General features: G+C 37.2%; 2 long non-coding RNA genes across 4 annotated transcripts in view; one reads left to right on the top strand and one right to left on the bottom strand.

The window, feature by feature from the left end:
• The window catches only part of LOC108447313, a 26,861-nt gene extending 11,020 nt beyond the window's left edge, over positions 1-15,841 (top strand). For 2 of the 3 annotated variants that reach the window (XR_001862807.1, XR_001862805.1), the window contains exons 2-5: positions 7,789-7,831; positions 9,500-9,602; positions 11,373-11,516; positions 15,665-15,841. This is a non-coding gene — a long non-coding RNA (uncharacterized LOC108447313). The remainder of the gene's footprint in view (positions 1-7,788; positions 7,832-9,499; positions 9,603-11,372; positions 11,517-15,664) is intronic. The other variant, XR_001862806.1, reaches the window with a different exon arrangement.
• LOC108447314 overlaps positions 1-21,103 on the bottom strand; it is a 227,758-nt gene that overhangs the window by 13,149 nt on the left and 193,506 nt on the right. The gene's annotated exons all lie outside the window — the stretch shown is intronic.

Here is a 21,103-nt window from a genome sequence, read left to right as displayed (position 1 = left end):
CTTCTGTGAAGATTTTGCTCAACAGACTTACGATAAATGTCAAAAACTCTTACAGGGAGGGCAAGCAGTTCAGCCTGTTCCCAAAACTGCCTCATCCTTCTTGTTACAAAACCTTCTTTACATGCTACTTATAATTTTGCAAAATTTACTCCCAAGGATAACATTTTCCACACTGACATAGTTACTCTGGAAAATATCTTTACATCTTGCCTCTTGTTTTTGAAGGACAGTAGAAATAGCTTCCACTTTTAAGAGTTCCTTTTCAGAGTGAACACTCTGAAGATTTTACCTTATTAATTGCACTCTGACCTCCACAAAAGACAGGATGGGCACAAACTTAGGGCAAGAGTGACCTGGAAGCATTTCTAAAATTTTCTCTCAAAGGGCTGCTCCTTTTCAGGATTGCTGTCAGGTGCTGTAGCTAGGAGCAAGGCATTACCAGCATTTCTCATACTCCTTATTAATGCTCCTTATGCAAGTGGGGAGAAACTGCTAGACCTGGATGCCAACATGATGGAAAACTGAAAGGAGGGAGATGCATCATTTACAAAAACAAGCCTGGTGGGTATTTAAGCAGAGAAAAGAGGGGAAAAAAATGTGATAAGCACTTTATAGAAAAAGGGATAGGGACAGAATAGATGAGATCTAACGTGAAATTTGGAGCTAAATGTTTTTCCTTAGAAAACACTAGTTTACCAAGCTTGTAACTTTCATGCAGAAATTACAGTTTCATTCAGAAAACTCTAACTGTAACCCTTCCTTACTCCAGTTCTCCACTCCTCCATCCCCATATCTTACACTTTTTAAGAATATCAATTCAGCTTTTAATAACACAAACATGCCTTGTTTTCCCAAATCTCTCTCTTCTCACTCAGTGCACAGGATCAATCTGCTCTGGAGATGTATACAAACTTTGAAAGCAACAGCTGGACTTGCTTCATCCATTACAAAAGTTACCAAATCTGCAATAAAGGAAGGTGACCACCACAGAATATGACAAGAAGTGATCTCATCTAATTGTCAGAACAGATCACACTTGTGAATTAGTTTCTTCAGAATTATCCTTCTCTAAAAAAACCCTTTCACAGGCGGACAGGAGCTAGGCATTGCTATGTAGGCACCTGAACATGAGCTGAAGGGGCTGATCTGCAGAATACCCCACTCCTGGGATATTTTATGCATTTTAAGTACCTACCATATGTTCTGGAAAGGAAAAAAGTAAAACAAGTTCTGGATGAGGGTGCACAAGACTTATTTAACCTAAATAAAAAGTTGTTTTCATAGGAGGAAGAGCTGATGATGGAACTGTTTGTTTACAAAGAAGTACGCACAAAACAAGTATACTAGTTATTGTGTTTTGTTATCTTAACCCCTCTCAAGAGTCTTGGAAATTGTTTTGCAAACTGGACGGCTGCTTTATGAACAAATTGCCTTTCTTCCCATTTGGAATTTGATCTCTCCAACTTTCTGGGGGGAATGTACTGAATCATTCTGATATTCTGTGACAATTTAAAAGCAAATGAAGGAAATACTTGGCACATCATAATTTTTTTTAATACCTCTGCAGCAATTTTAAAATTGGTTGGGTAAAATGGCCATTTCTACTCCTAAGAGTTGCACATTTTTAAGTTACCAGGGCAGTAATTTCTACAATAAAGACATAAATCTATCTATACTCTCTCTCTATATATATATTTTATATCTATTTGCAGAACTCTGAAGCTCCAGAGATTTATAACATAAATATGCAATGTGAGTAAAGAACAAAAGCACAGATAATTTCACCATGCTCTATAAAAGAGATTGCAGAGTTTTGGTAAAAACTTAGATTTCATCAAGGGAGAGTCTTCAGAATCAGAAGATGCAGCAATAGGCTGGCAGATGCCAGTGCCTGACTTGGGAAGAAAGGTCTGATGAGGAGTAGAGAGCTTTTGAAAGTTTAATGCAGCTCTTTGGCTCTAGCAGGTCACATCTCCTCTACCTTTCCCAAAGAGTCTTTAGGAAGCTGAAAATATGTGTAAATAACCTCTGCCAGTAATACAGAAGCAACAAACATCCTTGTTGGACACAGTCTATGCTTAGCTAACAGGTACAGCTGTGGTTAGAAATGGCAGCTTGATGTTCAATCCCATTTCTCCCAAGCTCATGCCATCCTTTTGCAGGAAGCCAAGTTAACATGGCCTGAAGTACTTCAGGAATTCCCCTTTCGTGTGCTGAGAAAGATACAAGATCAGGATTTGATAATAGGTGCCACTTGCAACAACCAGAGCATGCAATGCATTTTACACTCAGATCCATGTTCTCAACAACTCCTCCTTTCTCTTTCCTTTTTCTATCCCAAGAATGCAGCTAAACAATTCCTGCCATATTTTATTAATATTTAAAAATTTATTTATAAGACGATAACTCCAGCACTTTCAGCAAAGTAGACTAGCCATAACGTGAGAATTATTCTAAATGTGCCATGACTTATAAAACCTGAAGGTGTTACTTCATGAATTGTCTCTAGAGAATGAGTGACCCCTACCTGCAATAGCTCCACACTAAAGCCTATTAAGAGGGATTGGCCCAAAGCTCTGTAGTAGGACATTCCTTATGCCTTTGTGGTCAGGGGAACCAGAGGCCACAGGTTCGCCCACCTCCATCTGCATCACACACTGCCACCATTCCTCAACCAGTCTCACGAAATTCAGGGCCTTCAGAAGGAAAAATTGGTCCAAAGCACAGGAACTATTTAGCCGACCACTACCACTAGGAGTCCCATACATCAGGTGATCTAATAAGACTTCTATTAAGCATTGCAACCAACGAGATGAATTTGAGCACTGGTACAAGTGTCCTCAAAATCACACTCAGCATGTGTGTATCGGCTGCCTCATTTTTATGTGCTTCTCCCTTTTTCTTAACTCTGTTTACCAAGAGATGTTTCATCATTTTATTCCCCCACAGGTACAGTTTTCCCATTATTTTCTGCCTTACAGATTAAGTACCATATAAGAACAAAAAAAGACACCACCTAGTTTGGTGAAGGAGACATGTCTTACACTTTGCTAACATTATAGCCAGATTTCACGGTCATGGGAAAACAAAACACCCCAAATGGAGCAGTTATTAATTCAATAAATCCAGCTGCTTTCAGTGCTCTGGGCAAAAGGCAAAGTTAAAAGCAGCTGCTTGTTGACGACATGTGCGACCTGACCAGGGTAAGGTAGCTGCTTTAGCACATCATCCACCACTTTGAAGGCTGACTGCACTCAATTTCTTAGACAATCTACACACCATTTTCAGTTCTGTACCTCCATAATTTATCACAACAATACCTCAAGCATACAGATTGGTGGGGGGGAAGGGTGGGGGATGAAAGCAATTTACAGTATAAAGATGAAAGAAGCCGGACGGCTCAAGAAGACCTACTATGTAAATCATATCCACAGCTTAAAGGAATGTAGCCATAATATTCTGGAATTAATTTTTCCAGCATTCCTATATAGGTCACGCAAAGGTAAATGTAGTTTCCTCCTCCCCCTACCACTATATCTGGAGTTGTTTATCAATATGTTAAAGAGGAAATTGATTCTACCTCCCTTTTTCTACAAGGACAATAAGAACCTTATGTATAAAAACTTCCGATAGAAACAACAGCAATCAGTAAAAAAATAGTGTGCAATCTGCCTGTATGTCTTCCCTTCAGATTTTTGGGCACATCTTTCAAAAGTTACTCTTCATGACACTCAAGATTAAGAAAGGAAAAGTCTTTTCCCAGCAACAGTCTAGATAACATACAGTGTATCCCAGATATATCTCACCAATCCTAGCTAACTTCAAAAATGCAAAAGTTATCTGCAGCCTTCCTAATATATCTACAATGTGATTTTAAAACTATTATTTTAAACTTGCATTCAAGCCCAGGTCTATATTTTCAGATAGTTTTCTAAATTATGATTGCTAAATATGTTTGATTAATCAAAGGTGTGTTCTCCAATGGGAAAAAAATGATCTTTTTTTATAAGACTGTGTGCAGATACAACTTTACTTTTTTTTAGTGGTTTGGTAGCAATCTTTTGTGCACAAGGATTTTTTTAATGTGTTCAGGGAGAACCAAAAGTGTGTGTGCAAATCTCTTTACACAATTTCACCTCTTCTCTCAATGATCAATAACATATTTATCTGAGAAAACTCTGAATTTACCTACATTTACTGTGTGCTTCTTAGCCCTTTAACTGCAATCTGCCTCTCAGTCTCTTTCCCCTGGGATCTACTTTTAAAGGTACAAGCATGTTAACAGTTTCAAACAGCTGCTATGGAAAAAAATCATCATGAATGTTTCCTTCTTCCTCCTCAATTGTGGACTTAAATCTCAAAATACACTGAGGCTGAGTTGCAAGAAGCAGTTGTAGTTACAGGATTAACTCCAGACACCTCCTGTTCTAGCAGACTTGAAGTTGGGGCTTATACAAGTGGAAAGGTGATACAAGAGATATTCATCTCTTGCCTTTCACACTGGTGGCTCCTGACATTTTGGGTCAAGCAAACTTTTAATGAATAGGAAAACTATTTCAGGTTATATTTAAGTATTTCTAAATATATTCTGTGTTTTTCCCTCCTTCCATGGAGACTTCAAGCAACCAGTTTTAAAGTCAAGAGGTTTCTGAAAAGAACACAAACTTAAGACTGCATTTCAGCAGAATATGTAGTACATTTGTAATGTGTGGTTTCACACAGAAAAGGTAACCCATTCCCATACAGAGGAAACAGGTGACAACATATTAGCTTTTGAATGGATAATCCCTCAAACCATGCTTCAGCCCAAATCTTTAGATAACCTTCTGCATGCTCAATGCACATATCCCACTGAATGTCTAAACATCATATTCTAATGCCAGCCTTCACATAGGCACATGTGTAAACCTCATTGCTCCCTACCAATGCACTTTGGACACAGGCTATTCAATGGAACATAACCATTGCCTCATCATTCCTTTAGCAAAGTAAATAAAACTGTGTTTGCAATACTCTGACTCCTTGGTGAAGTCACCCACTCCCAGTTTGACTCCACTGTACCACAAAAACTGACTCAAAAATAAAATTGTCCCTTTTTTTCCATCTACTTCTGAGATGTCACTTTGAATCTTCAGATCTCGTTGGATTCTCATGTGGTGGATCCCCTCTTCAAGACCCTGATAATTTTGCCGATGGTTAACTCTTAGCCATCAGGCTACCCATAACAAAACGGATGTATTATGGGGACTGATCATCACACCCCATTTCACTGAGGCTCCACTGGGATGCACAGTGAGTGAATCACCAAATCTAAGGCTGACAATATCACAGACAAGAATTTGCCACCTTGCCTGGCTAAATGATTTTGGTCAGTGAATGCAAACTGAAGAGGGAGTATTTCACAGTTCTTGTCTAAACAATAAAATCTGTCCAGACAGTATTTCCGGCTTTCTTTAAATCCCAGACAGGCCAATGTGCCTCCTTAACCTCTGCAAACAACCGAGCGTAAAGGGTTTTAAAAAGACTTCTGTTAAAAAGCAGTTGAAAACAACTTTCAATACTGAAAAATAGGATGGCATCTATTGGATCTCCACACTAAATAGCAAAGATCTTTGCATACAACAAATAGTCCTGTGCTATTGAGTGACTAAGTCCATTTCATTATTCATACAGCAGTGGACAAACTGATATAAATAAGAATGAAATTGTGCCCCAATACTCAGCTTTCAAGTGTGCATCACTGTTAGAATTTTACTAATAAACCCATAAAAATGTAACTAAATTTTTGCAAACTGACATATTCCTTGCTATATATAACTAAACATTATTTTTCCTTAAATTTGCCTTTATAGAGAGAAATACAGAAAATAAAGTCTCACTGGATTCATCTATTATAGCCTTAGTTTGAGCATGCAGTGGGCTGGGGAATGTTTTCAGTGACTTTCCTTACAGCAGAAGGTAACATTCCATTGTCAATCACCCGCACTTGTCTGGGTAGACTGACTGGGTAGATCAGGATACCTGGGCTACAGGGAGAAGGGAAAAGAGAATCTGTCATAGGTGCTGTCACAAGGGTTCCAAAGGACAGCTGGTCAAGACTGATACATGTGTTAGATTTACAGCACCTACACTAAATTTGCAGCCTCTCTGTTCACATGTGAATGACCTCCCACACTTGGACAGTCATCTCGGAAGAAGGGAGGAGCTGGCTGTTTCTGTGCAATGAATCTGTTCAATACCAAGCCCAACACGGTTCAGGAGCTTGGAATTCATCTGTATTAGCAATGCCTGTGTCTGCAGAGCTTCCAGACTCTGCAGATATCTTGACTTTGCCCCTGGTATTTCAGATAGATGAAGACACCTGCTCAAGCAGATAGCAACAAACACAGCACCTCTTGTATTGTAAAGTGCCACCTTTCCTGCCTGAGTGCTAAGGGAACTGTAAAACTTCTTGTCAAGTGTCTTAACATGTCAAAGTTTCAAATATCGGATGGACAGTCAAGGGTGCAGAGAGGAGTAACAAATGCTCATGGCAGTTGCTGGAGTAGGATGCAAAGGTTTATGGCAACGTCAAAGAGCTGAAGCCAAGAAAAAGTTGGTACTCTGCTCTGCCTAATTTTACATTGCTCACTGAAGTGGCATGAATCTGCTTCTCCCTGTCTCAGATCTACAAAAATCGAAAAGGAAAAAAAGGAGGAGTTAGGGGTTACCTATTGGCTCCTCAGGCCACAGGGATACTGAGACAGCATGAACTTCCCTTGTAGTGCTGCAGGAGCCAGGAGGAGATGATGGACACTGTCCCCAGACCTTGGTCAAGCCTAGGCAGAGGGGATGAGGGGCATCTCACAAGCTCTCCTGGGAGGCTGGTTCACCAGTGTTCCAGCCTTTTCAATTTTGGTAGCTGCAAAGCAGAAAGTCAAAAAACATGCACATGGTTTAACTCTTGTACCAATCTCTCCTTTAGAAGCTATTCTACAGCAGTAGCTCAGAAGGCAGGGAAATACATTCTTTTCTTCTTATGAAGAGTTTGTACTCGTTTCAAATTCATTTATTTTCTCATGTGGTGATTTTAACCACTCATTTTCCATATTCTTGTTCTTAGCTTTTTTCCTCTTTCATGATCCCATATGTTTTGAATGTTTCTTTTCTCACTCTGGAAGGAGCAGCAGAAAAGTCTTTGTTGCTTGACAAGTCTTGGAGTTCTTATTATGAGATTCACAGCAAAGATATGCGTATAATTTGTATTACAATTGCCAAATAATCACAACATGAATGTTGTATTTCTGCTGTCATAGGATAGCTGTCAAAACTTAAAGATGGGAAAACAAGTTAACAAGGAACAAAAAACCCTCAAACCACAGTCATTTGTCCCCTTTAAGTTCTAGCTACTGGAAAAAAACCCCAGTTGCAGCAGATTTTGTAATATAAAATTTTCCATGCAAGTTCAGAGGAGAGAGCTTCTTCTTAGGCAATTTATAAAATGTTATCACTACTCCTTGGATATAATCTGGAATCCAATTTTAGGTTAAACGCACCTAATTATCACTGCAATATGTATTTTTATTTCTAATTATTCCTCTTCATACAAATACCACCAAATGGCTGAAAGCCAGCTTTGTATTTCTGTTGTGTCAGCTGCTGTTGTACAAGGAGAAGGAAGGAAGCTGTGACACTTACGCAATCTCACTTTGAAGGGATAGATCATTCTAGGGATGAGGAAAGAAAGTCATGACTGCATTTTATGCCATATGTGGTACTAACATGAAAAATAATCTTCTTTTTCTACAGCTGGCTGAACGCTGTGGGGGATCCCCAGCAGATATAGATTTGTGTATGTATTTGTACCTTATCGTTACTGACAAATAACTCCCACTAGCTTACAGCAGTTGATGGGCAGTGACACAGTTAATGACAAGGCTTGACTCCTTTATTATCATCAACTAAATTTGGTATTTTTTCCTGTGTGAATTCTAAAAATAGTATTTCCAAGTGTTTAAATTATGTTTAAGTTGATATATTGACTGTCCCTAAAGACTTACTCTATAATAGTTTTCTTTAGAATGATACACTAACTCCTTCCCCCCACACACATACCATTTTCCCTTTTCTTTTACATAACAGATTTCTTAAAAAAAAAAAAAAAAAAAAAAAGGGAGACAGAAAGCTTATATTTCTGGGAAGAATGGCGTGAGGGGCTGAGGAGGCCACATAATTGGGTGTGATGTGTCAGTTTCTCTAGTGACTGTCGGGACTATTCTGTCATCACTTCCGCAGCGCGTAAGCGAGAGGACTGCACAAATCCCCATGTCTCCCGTGACTTAACCAAACACTGGAGTCTCCTCTAAGAGAAAGTTAGTCAGGAGGTGTGCAGGTGTTTTATACATTAGCAAAGAAAGCAAGAGATGGGGGGATGTAAGAAAAAGGCAAAGGATAAGATAGTGTGACATGAAAAGAAGAAGGGCTTGCCAAAACCAGCATATTCATACAGGTTCTGCTTAGCAAATTGTACTCCTAAAAATAAAGTAATTAAAGATAAAATAAACCCCAACAGTCTAAAGTTACCCCAGCTAGAGACAGCTATACCTTATTTTACAGCTGTGGGCTACTCTGCGAATACAGCTTTTTCATTATTTCTCTAGCTGCTCTCTTTTCCCTAAAGACAAAACAGAAAAAACTAACAATACATCACACTTCACCTACCTTCTGAGCAATTTCTGAGTGGGAAGATAAACACAGTAGGTAGTTAAGAGACACTGCAGCTGTAGTTTTTTCTCCCTGAACCTTCCTAAGAACTATCCTATCAGTCACAATGGGCAGGATCCATTGCCCCTACCTTAGATGCTAAAAATACAGACCTTCAGATTGGAGCTGGTCATCTCTCTATATTCAAATTAAAGAAATAGGCAGATGTCCAGGATAGTTCATCTGACAAATTTTATATATCAGTCTTAAAAGAAGAAATGCACCCTAAAAGCATAATTTGATTTTGATCGATTTTGGAAGAGCATAAGCTCATTGTTCAGATGTAGACATCTATGTACATAGTGCATTATAGTCACTGCACATGATGATGACTCAATGGCTTCTTGTATGAGACAATGATGCATCAACATTCAAAGAAGCAAACAAGGAAACATCTAGGTTTATTTCTGTTTATTTCTGTTTTAACAAACTCACACTTAAACAATGCCTAGTTTTGTGGAAGAAAATGATTATATACCTGTACTTTGGTTTTGCTACATTCTTCTGCACTTCTGCTATGCTCAGTTAAACAGGAATCCTCACTATAAGACATGGTCATGATCCTTCATCTTTCTGGTTCTGGACCCCTAAAGGTCCAGAATGTAAATTTAAGTAACACAAAATCAAATTATATTCACTGCATGCCTACTGGAACTCAATTACCTAGATTTTCTCACATAAATGTTTCCCTGTCTTTGGGAGTACTTCCATATCAGAATGAGTGACATTAATTGATGCAATACCAACTCTATTTCAGGCACACAAGGTGTGTTTCAATCTGTATCAAATCATGGACCAGAAATGCCTTTTTGCCCAGGCACAGGGCACGGATGAAGAGGAAGTGTTTATGCTTGGCCCCTGTGAGTAGATTAACAAAGAAAATCTTCCCTATGTTATGTTTCACTGCTTTATTTTACCAGTGAAGTTGGCACTGCAGAAGTTCACTTCTACAAGACAAGCTTTTTTAGAGCCCTTGAACCTGAAACAATAACTACTTTCTAGCACTTAGTGCTGCTGTGATTTATATATCTTCACGTTATATATTCACATGCAGTGAATCCCTCAGGTTTCCAGAACAGAAAATTAGGGATGTACTACTACCTTTGAGGAGCTTAACTCATAATATAAACTTCAGCTCTGTGGACTGACACTATTTTTCACGGGGATCTAGGAACAGGATTTCAGGCCACCATCTACTGTTTTGAGTCTGATCTCTCACATGCAAAGGTAGAGCACAATAGAAGAGCCCAGAAGGATTTACAGATTATGAGGTCTATGCAATACTGTAAGCTGTGACAAACCAAGGTCCAGAGTAAATTAAGAAAAAAAAAAAAAGGAAATAAATAGGAAGGGAAAAAAAAAAAAGAAAAAAGAAAAAGAAGGGAAAGAAAAAAGAAAAGAAGAGCAATAGAAAATCATAGAAAGATAGAAATGTATTGTTACTATTTTAGATCATTGAAATAAGAGGAAATTTGTAAAAGGAAAGAGTAGAGTGTGTGTACAGTGCCATGTCTCAGAGCTGTTTCAAACAAGAGTAATCTCTATTTGAAAACCTTTCATCTTTAAGCTGGGGAAGAAAAACATACCCAAGAGGTTATCTGAAAATGAGACTCCTAGTAAATTTATTATATGTAAATTATTTCAGATACTGCTAGAATTACCTGAAATAGCACTTGAAGTTCCAAACTAAAGCTAGCCGGAATGCTCTAATTTGAAACAAGCAGATAAATTTTGTTTACAATCTTTTTTTTTGGCATTATTTTTTCTTAGTCAGATGGGAATCAGGAACGCATAAACAATTTTGCAGTAATAGTCCTCTGATCAGAGCTAGAAAGCCTGAGAAAACTTACAAGAAAGCTTGTTCTCAATAGAGGAACTTCATCTTCATTGGCGCAAACACCCAGACAGCAGCAGGCACATGAGAAATACCGAAATGAGCATGGCCCTGTATCTTTCAGTATTTGAAAGACTTGCATTTGAAGAGCATGCAAAAACAGAAACAGATTTTCTTTCTTCTCTCTCTCTGCATTATATATTAGATTATTATTGCCATACGTGAGACCTGTGGAATTTGGAAAAAGCTTTCTTTATGGGCATGACAATGAATAGGATGAGCTCCAGAAATACTATGCTGTAGGGTGCATGTTCTGGGACAGGTGTCCCAACCAAAGAAAATTTCTTATTTGACTTCACTAGTCTGAAATGTACATTAATCACCTGACAGGGTCACTGCAGAGATCATAGGATATATTAGTTCAAACATCAAACATTTAGTTCAAACATTTCACATACAATAGGACATAAAATTATTAGTTTCATATTATAAAAATGACTGTAAGTCTCCCATTTGGCTTGCAAATCTGCAGCCATAATGGAATCGAGAAGTCAAAAAACCCCCCTAACACTGATAAAGCCTTCAAACACATCATACATGGGAGGTTTTCCATTTGAGGGAAAACCACACAAATTAAGGGAACACAAATCCTTTTTTTCAAATGCCATGACTATTGATTTCACTACAAAATGCCTCTGAATTAATTTCTTTTAGAACAAGAAGCATTTTTTCACTTAGCAGTTTTATACTTGCAAATTCTACAAAATAATTTCCTTTCATTTTTGTTTGTAACAAGACAGATCCTGCTTGACTCAAACATTCGTGGTCATCTTGTGCTTAACAGCAAAACTCTCTGTGTGAAGGGACTGTGAAGAAGGCAGAAGCTGTAATTCATCAGTACCAATACAGAACTATGAAACAGAACAAACCACAGAACACGGTTAGTGTTACCTTTCAGGGAATTTCTATTGTATATATATGTTTGTGTCTATTAAATGTAGTTTCAATCATTTTGCCATTTAGAGCAGAAAAGGTTTTATCTTAAGTAACAGTACTTTTAGAAACTTACACTCCATTTTAAGAATATATACATATGTGTGCCCTAGTAGGTGTTCATGCTGTTACCCTTCTTGTTTAAACTAGGGATATTCAGATTTCATTAAGCCAATGCAGGAAATATTACAATATTTACAAAAAAACCCCCATGCTAGCCTAATGGACTTTTGGTAGACACACTGTTCTAAAAACCTACCCCAGTAATGAGAATTTACTGAACAATCTTGCAAGGCTGATTCCAAGTAATGCAGGAGTGGAGAAACACCAATCAAAGGACACAGTTAAATAAATAATTTGATACTACTTTTAGTTTCTTAACATAGGCTATTGAATTGCACGTAAAGGAGACACTTATGATAGAGAGCTTCAAGAAGAACTCAGTGCTATTCAACATCCTTACTGAGACAAGGGTTTCCAATTTTGAGGAATCAAATTCCCATGTCTTTTACTATTCTTGCTGAAGCAGCAGCCAAACAAAATGGCAACCAAACTGACATGCTGCTCACGACTCAAACCAAATGTAAAGTCTGATCCTCTAACTTGGAGGCCACAATTCTCTTCTCAAAGATCTTGGGCAGAAGCAAAAGTTTATCCGAGCAAGACAAGTACTGACTGCAGAGTAAAGCTGCATACAAGTTGTCCACCCTTTTGATCAAATGTGTCTGTGCTCAGTTAGAGCAGAAGTAGAAACAGATCTCTGGGCCAGGTAAATTGGCTGGAAAAACATTAATTTAATAAACAAAAGGGCCCTTGCCAGTAGTTTTTAAGGTAATCTTTTGCAGAATAAGATAAAAGGCCATGTAAGATAAAAAAAAATTGAAATAGGAAAACAAACAAAAAAACCCCCAGATTTCAAGGTGGAGGATAATTGTCAGTGGACTTCCATAGGATTCTGTGCAGTTCAACTGCCTCATAAATGACTTTTAAAAAGAATTTTGACACCACAAAAATGAATCATTTGTTTGCAGAAAAATTTCATGATTACAAAATTGGGAAAGAAAAATTTACTTTCAATGAATATGAAGTAAAATATAGACAGGAAAGGCAATCAAATAATATCACGATAGATAATAATGTCAAATTTAAGGAAGGCTGCTGTGGATACATAGTGGACAGTAAGCACCAGCTCAATGTGTGGCAAAAGCAAGAAATACAAATAAAATATTTAAATTTTTTCTGTAAATAATAGAAGGTAGTATAAGTCATTGGCGTAGCAGCCACTTCTTGAAGACTGGATGCTGTTCATAAAAATATAGCAAAACTTAAAAAAATACAAAGTGTACTGAAGATGACAAAGAATGAACAGAGATACAAATGGCACTCTCTGGACAGATACATTAGTATGACTTGGGACCCTTTAACACTGTAAAAACATGGTGCAAGAGAATTTGTTCCCACTTTATGGTCTAAAGTAAAAATTTGCACTGTCTCACAACACGAGAACTAGGGAATATCAAATTAAGTTATTAGGCAGTCCATTTAAAATAAGCACTTTACCAGGAATTCTTTTTTTTCAAATAATTAGTAATTAAATTAGTAGTTTAACCTAAGTCATTGCTGCATCATGCCACAAGTGTAAATAAAATCAAAATGCAACTGGGCAAATTTAATGAACAGAGGACTATCAAGGGTACTAAAATACAACAATATGGTAAAGCCTATGAAAAGAAATCTCTAAAGCTGAGATCATTAGAAGATGGAAAATATTCTCTGGACATTTTCTTGTACTAACTTACTGGCCACTGTCAGAAACAGGCTACTGGACAAAATGTACTTCTCGTGTGATTCAAAACAGTCACTCATATTCTCTTCCAAAACACCACTAAAACCAGTTTATTTTTTCTTAGTGAGATGGAAGAACAAAATATTAGAAAACACTGACAATACCAGTTCTATTTTCTAGAAATAAATACATTTTATGCATTTCCACAATTCTTGTTTAAAAATACTTCAATTTCTTGCAAGTTAAGAAATTAGAATTATGTTCAATGACAATTCCCTGAATGTTCAATTTGCTTTGAACTGGTCTTAAACACAAGTAAAATTCCTCTTTCTCTGGAACTGAAAAACTCTATTGGGTTACAAGAATAGATTAGCTGTGACTAATCTGCACTGGCTTCATGGTTGTCCTAAGGTACCTATTTCTTTCTTAATTGTCCATGGTCAGTAAATTACTATGCTGTCTCAGAACAAGAGATATTCTAACATTTCTTTATGTATTATTTTATAATACTTCATAAAATTCTGAAACACTAATGTAGCTGGTTGATGCATGCTGAACATGCAAGTAAGTAGATAAAATTTAAAGTCAGTAAAATAATTGTTTTATTCTTGAACTACATTTTCTGGTACACTAGTGGAAGTTACAGAAGATCATAATTTTAGCATAAAACCCCACTAATCCTGGGAAATTAGAGAAATCAGCCAAGGCTTTTTCCACTGACGTATGGCTTCCAGACCTCAGAAAGGCTGAACAGGGAAACAATTTGTTCACCCTGTAGCAAAAGTCAGCCTGATTCATCAGAAACTCTTTTCCTATTCCCTAAGCTTCCTGGGATCATCACTACTCAAAAAAACTGACAGAGTTTGGTCATCATTCAACACTGAAGCTGCTTAAAAGTGATAAATGTCACCTTTTTACCAGCTACTTCAATTTCCTCAGAGAAAAACCTTCTATCTTCTGTAACTATTTGCAACTTGATGTTTAAATTATTTCGTTGATAGGTCTAGTTATATTATCTCCTTTGTGTTAACTACTATTAGTTTCTATGATCCCTAATAATTAAGCAATTTCAAGCTACTTAAAGAACCCAAAGTTACAGATACTGGTACAGAGTTTACTGTGGTCTTTGACACTACAAATACTTTCACAGGATTTTCTCTTTTTTTTTTCAACACAGTAAATGGGGTTCCGTTTCTGGTTTTGTTTCACTGATTTTTAATTTTCAAAAACTTTCAAGGTTTTTACTAGTGTTATTATTTTCCTTTTTATTGTTCGTTTTCCTTATATGTCAGTGACATTTCTGTGACTTGGACAGTCAGCTGTCTACCAGTCTACTTGTAAAATGCAGAAGGGGCCGAGAGTCCTCAACTCTAAGTCCTATAATTTCATTTTCGTCCTAACTCATCTTTTCCACTAAGGAAAACTGCGCTCCCCACCTATGTCCAGATGTTGCTTTCTCTCCAGTTTCAATCCTGAAGAGACCTTTTGCCTTATTAACCAGTTTTTCCATGTTCATATTTTCAGAGTCAGAATTTGCATTAGCAATTCTACATTTAGTTCTTATTGCCCTTTATACTATGGGAATTTGTCTTACACTCCTCTTTCTCCAACTTAAAAATTGCTACGTTACATGAGACCAGTGGTCCCTTCAGTATCAATCACTAGAAGACTTTGCTGAAAGGTGTGGGGAAACTGTGCTATCCACCCTTGTAATGAGCTAACAAGCAGGCAAGTTTCTTCCTCACCTACTTTAATTAAAGTTTGACTTATATTCTAAAGCTTGAAAACTTAAATCCCTGCTCTAAAATCTTTTCTGACAGAAGTCTGAGAGTTTTTGTTAATGACATACACTTCCCTGAAACATTGTTTTAAAGGCAGGGAGTTTAGGATGCAGGAGAACACCATAGTTATATAACACAAATCCATAGCATATAATGTAGCATTAGAAATAACTTAGCAATTTCATGTGATATTCTAAATGGATAATTTTTATGTTAGGAACAAAATTTAGGAATTTTATTCCTCTTGCAGAATTTTCTTTTTAAACATAGACAAACATAAACATTACTTAAACCCCCTTTTAAGAAAAAATAATACTACAAAAAAGAAGGTAGTGAGTTAAGTCTAGAAAGGTTTAAAACCAGGAACAAGTCTTATTGAGACATACTTTATTAAAAATCCAGAAATGAACTTTAAATAATTTTAATTATTCACAGAGAAGATTCTATCTCAAGTGTGTATTAAGGTACTTTCCTCTTATTAGCTTTTGCATTTCATTAATTACTTTTTTAACTATTTCCTCACCTTAGCCATGCATCAAGGAATGCTGCTTCCAGTCTTCCAGCAATGTTGAAGGAGATCTGCACAAATACATCACCTCAGAATAAATGCATGTCATTTATTACTAAAATTGAATATGAAGAAAAAATTGTCTTTACCTTATTTTCCATTTGTACTGAAGCAATGAGAAGGACTGGACCATGCAAATAAATTATCTGTTGAGACCAAATATTTCCTGTACTGTTTTTCAAGAAATGGCCTGTCTTTCACCTTCTTCTCTTCCTCTTTCAGCAGTGTTATTCCCAATCAGTAAACACTGACATTCAAGAGTCTATATATTTATGGAGAGTTACTACACATATTGTCATCTGAGCTGTCACCATCGCGTCCATATCTATAAACAGGGAAGTCTGAAGCATCAAGTACTTTCTGCTTGCAGTTTGTACTAATACATGCATGTCCCCTTTTTAACACTACTTTTCCTGCATTCAAAGTGAATTTGCTTTGATTTAGTCTTGTTCATTTATAATGGATTTCTGAAAATTGTGCCACTTCAAAGAGAAAAACCTTATCTGCAAGCCTTATCCTTACATAGACTATATAGCTATGTTTTTTCTTTTCTAATGATTAGTAACCCTACAAAATCATGGTGTAAACTAGAGAGTAAATGCTTTGTCTCTTTTACATCTTGTATTGGTCAATTTTTATTGACTGTGTACCATTGTAAACTATACTAAATGTAGATGCACAGAATGTTTCAAATGGTGAACACAAAGAAATATGTTTAACAGCACAGAGAAGTGATCATTGAGCAAATCATTCTGCATAAGTTACCATCTATTTTCCATGAAACACAGGGTAAAGCACGTTAATGTAAAGTACAGATATTGCAACGCAGTGTAGTCTTACACTGTGCAGGGAGAGCCCAGCAGTCTGCAGCAGCCTGAAACCGTGCACAAGTGCTTACAGCTGCAGTGACATGGTGCTAAGCATGTTTTAAGACTAGTCCCAGTCGAGCAGCATCTTATCCAACCAGAAACAATCCCACAATCCAGCTCTTTTTAAGTGATCATCCTTGTATCATAACAGATTTAGGTTGCAGCTACTTTGGATTATGGTTAATCTAACCTTTATCCATTCACATCTTCACCTGAAACTTACAAGGACCAAGAGTCAATTGCCAGGGCATAATTCACAATGACACTGATCTCTCCTTCCTCACTCTAATTATCTGGATTAAGAATAACACTTTTGAGTAATTATTTTCACATTGGATAAACATTAAGCTTTCCTGGATTTATCTGAGCTTTTTCTTAACATGAAATAGATCCGAGCAGGCTTATAAGAACATAACTGACAGCAGTGACAGCTTAATCAAGGAAACCCTAAACAACTAAAACAATAGGAAATGTTTGTTTCACACTGTTTTGAATAATCAAGAGCCAGTAACTTGATAACCCACTGGCAAACTATCTACTCATAGACCAAAGAAAAAGCAATATCCAGGCATATCAATTACAGTGACTTGTACTCTCTTAATAAAGATGCAAAATTTTCTCTGATGCAGTACCAACTCAAAAGCAAACATGAGTTTTACCAGTGGCAAAAAATGTACAAGCCAACAAAGCTGCTGATTTACATGACAGGTATCACAGGGATAAGAAAGAAAAAAAAAGCCTATCACTAGTCTGCTAAATTTGTAATTAAAATGAATCAGTTACCAGCTGTATCACTTCAGATGACAATTTCTGAAGAAACTGCATTGTCCATCTTAAGATACACAGACTCCCCAAAATTGATATCACAAGCAGGCTAGAAAAATCTTCCAACCTTGTCTTTGAAACTACCTACGATCATATACAATTACTCACTAAAATCACATCACAGAACCCAATTGCACTTTGGCTTTGCAGATCCACAGATAACCTCTTAAAGAGCAAACTCCCTTACTGTGTCGACCCCTGACCTCGAGCTCTTTTTCCAATCTCCAGTAGCACCACATGTTTCTTTTCCAGAGTGAGCCAGGACTCGGAGTTGCAAGGTTTCAGAGGGGTAGCAAGTGCTCCAGCTATCATAACTTTGAGGTTAAGGGAGCACACTGCTAATATCTCATTCGCAAACTTTAATGCATTCCTTATACTACTACTTAATTTAGCTTGAACATTATTTATGAAGGACTTTTCGGTAAGTATTTTTCCATTTGTGGAAGGCTTTTAATAATTTATAAGTAATAATTTTATTTGGCTCTTAAAAGGCTTTAAAATGTTATGCCTCGATTGAATACTTTAGCAGCCACTGGAAGCTGAATTACAAACAAATAAAAGTATTTACATCTTAATTTCAGGAATTATTTTAGAACTTGATCAGATAAGGGGCACAGACAATTTTGTTTAATAACTTGACTTTCCTGAGCCTCCACAATAGCAATTAGACCACTGGAACTTTCTCTTCTCATGCTTAGGAATAATAAATAATAAAACTAAGCATGAATGGTGGTTTATGGTTTCTATGATTTCTTCAGCATCTCAAGAGCAGAAGAGGAGAAGAAGTACATTTTGAGTTTGCTCTCAAAAAACACAGGACAGAACACCACAATTCTGGGCACTTAGCTGTAGCAAAACAGTAAGAGTGATATCAGGTGCAACATCTTTCTCTGCGCACATGCAAACACTTATTTATTTGGAACTATATTCTGGATGTGCATATATACTTATCTTAATGAGATATGAAGAGCAGCCATGAATATTGATGTATCCTCACCTGCATGTTACTGACAACTTACTCTGATGACAGGCACGGACTCTTGCAGTTTTGATACCTTACCCCTCCCAGACAGAGAGAGACTTTTCCTTTGAATGCAGGATCTCTCAAGCATTCTTTCAGCTGCTTTTACTGGGTACTGGAAAACAGTCTCCTCATGCATTTTGCAATATTTCCCAAGGGAGCAAAAGGGACCTAAAGACTTTGAAATTATCCGAGAACTGAGAGCCTTGGAGATACCTCCTGATGTGACAATAGCACTACTTCCTAAACTCTAGTGTGCAATATCTTTAAAACTGGAAACCCTGAAACCTGTCACAAAATAGTTGAGGTTGGAAGGGATCTCTGGAGGTTGTATTGTCCAACCATGCAGACACGGTACAGAAAATTTCTGGGTGTATTCACTACACATTTTTGTTTGGAAAACATTAATACTTTATAATTTTATTTAAGACCTATTCTAGATAGTCCAGTTCTGCAGAATCTAAGGTTCCCAGCAAATAGCTTCTACACAGCTCCTAGATTTTTACTTTAAGCAATATTCCAGCCATCCTGTGTGAACAATGACTTTAAAATCTTTTTCTTTCACACTTTTTTCTTCTAATGGATGTTACTACATTATTAGGCAGATGTGCTCCTCATCCATTTATTTACATTTACTGTAAAATCACCCAGAAGCATTCACTGACTAAAAGGAATATATTCATCAAAGTATGCTTCTTAAACTTGCTCTTAGCATGAAGCAAAACATAGATATGCTGGAAAACAAACACAGGCTTTAAAACAATCTTGAAAAATGGTGAAACACTAAAAATTAGTCAGGAAAAATGTAAGGTAGATATAAATAACTGATAGAGGTTACTTATATCTACCCAAATAGAGGATGAGAAATAACTGGTTAGGGGTACTTTTTATGTGGACCAATTTCAGAGCGCTCAAAGACAAGAAAGAAGAGACAGTATCAACATAGTACAAGAAGAAATTTAGGAAAATCTGGACTAATTTAGTTAGGAAGAGAAACAGATTATAGGTCTTCAAATAGCTGAAGAACCTGTTCTACTCTGAGTCTTTGGTGGATGGGTGAGGTGGCTAAAATTTATTACTAAAGAGATTAGATGTTGGAAAATGTAAGAAAAGTGAAAGACGGCAGTAGCTGTTTTGAGGAATAAAACATCTCCCACACCAGGGATCATGGAGAATAGATGGGAGAGAAGTCCATCAAGAGCAACACCTTTGTAGAGGACTCTTCTATGGGTTGGAAAGTTAGTAGATGGCAGTTGCCTTTAGCCCTGTATTCCAAGAGTATGGTGTTACGTGTACTGTTGGAGAGAGTGAGTACATGCTGCTTTTGGCTGGGATAGAGAGAATGTTCTTCATAGCATCTGATACAAGGCTATGCTTTGAACTTGTGCTGGAAGCAGTGTTGATAACACAGAGATGTTTTGGTTACTGCTGAGCTTGTACAGAGTCAAGGTCCTTCCTGCCTCTCACCCCACTTCACCAGTGAGGAGGCTGGGGGCGAACAAGCTGACCCAAAATGACCCAAGGGATATTCCAGACCATATGGTGCCATGCTCAGCACAGAAAGCTGGGGGAATAAGAAAAGAAGGGACATTCAGAGTGATGGCATTAGTCTTCCCATGCTACCATTACGTGTGAAGGAGCCCTACTTTCCTGGAGGTGGCTGAACATCTGCCTGCCCATGGGAAGTGTTGAAGGAATTGCTTGTTTTGCTTTGCTTGCTTTTGGCTTCACTTTAGCTGCCTTTATCTGAACCCAGGGGTTTTCTCACTTCTGCCCTTACCATTCCTTCCCTCATCCCATCAGTGGGGAATGAATGAGGGGTTGTGTGGTGCTCACCTGCCAGCTGGGGTTAAACCACAACAGAACGAAACATCAAATATCCTTCTAGGCCTGGTAAAAAAGTGGTTTTGATTAAAATCATTTTTCTCAATATGAAATTAATTGATCACTGGGTACTTTTTCATAGATCACGTCTGCTTTCTCCATGGCACATTGAAGACTATGGTTTTCACTGGATTTATAATAATTCTGACTGAGACCACTGCTATTTCTAATTAAAATATTTTCCCCGGTTTTGTTTCCATGCTACATTCCCTAACTTGGTTTTCTACTTCAATACTTTTCCAGTGTAGACCAATCTTTTTCACTTAATTAATATAAAGAAAAGAATTTATAATGAAGATGCTTCATACATACCTTGTTTAAAGACACCTGCATGTAAGTTTGTCCACACAATAACACAGTCTAACTCAAATTTATTCATTCAGACATTATATGGAAAACTGAGTCAAACCTGAGTTTTGGCTAAACAAAAACAGCTGTGGGACTGCTTACTTCCCCAAAGATGCCAAAACCTAAACCAGTCCAATTGTGGTCAAACACTGAATCAATAGTGCATGTGCTAAGGAAATGCTGATTTTTTTTGTATTGCATTTATAGAACTAGTCTGTTTTTTCCACAGGGCAAAAATATTCTCTCCTGTCCCTTCTTTCATACTGATTTTTCACTGGAAAAAGGAAGAATTTTCTCATGATTTCCCATCAAGACAGATATTAGGAAACTGAGAGGAACTAAGCTAGGAGGAATGAATAGCCCTAGCAATGGTACCTTCATGATTTCCTAGAGGGGAAGCTTTTAAAATTTTACAAGTACAAAGTGTGTGCTTCTATTGTCAATGGAAAGAG

Source organism: Corvus brachyrhynchos, unplaced genomic scaffold (assembly GCF_000691975.1).
Source record: "Corvus brachyrhynchos isolate BGI_N302 unplaced genomic scaffold, ASM69197v1 scaffold175, whole genome shotgun sequence".
Taxonomy (NCBI): Eukaryota; Metazoa; Chordata; class Aves; order Passeriformes; family Corvidae; genus Corvus; species Corvus brachyrhynchos.
The sequence above is the reverse complement of the archived record's forward strand: the minus strand, read 5'-3'. Positions and strand labels throughout refer to the sequence as shown.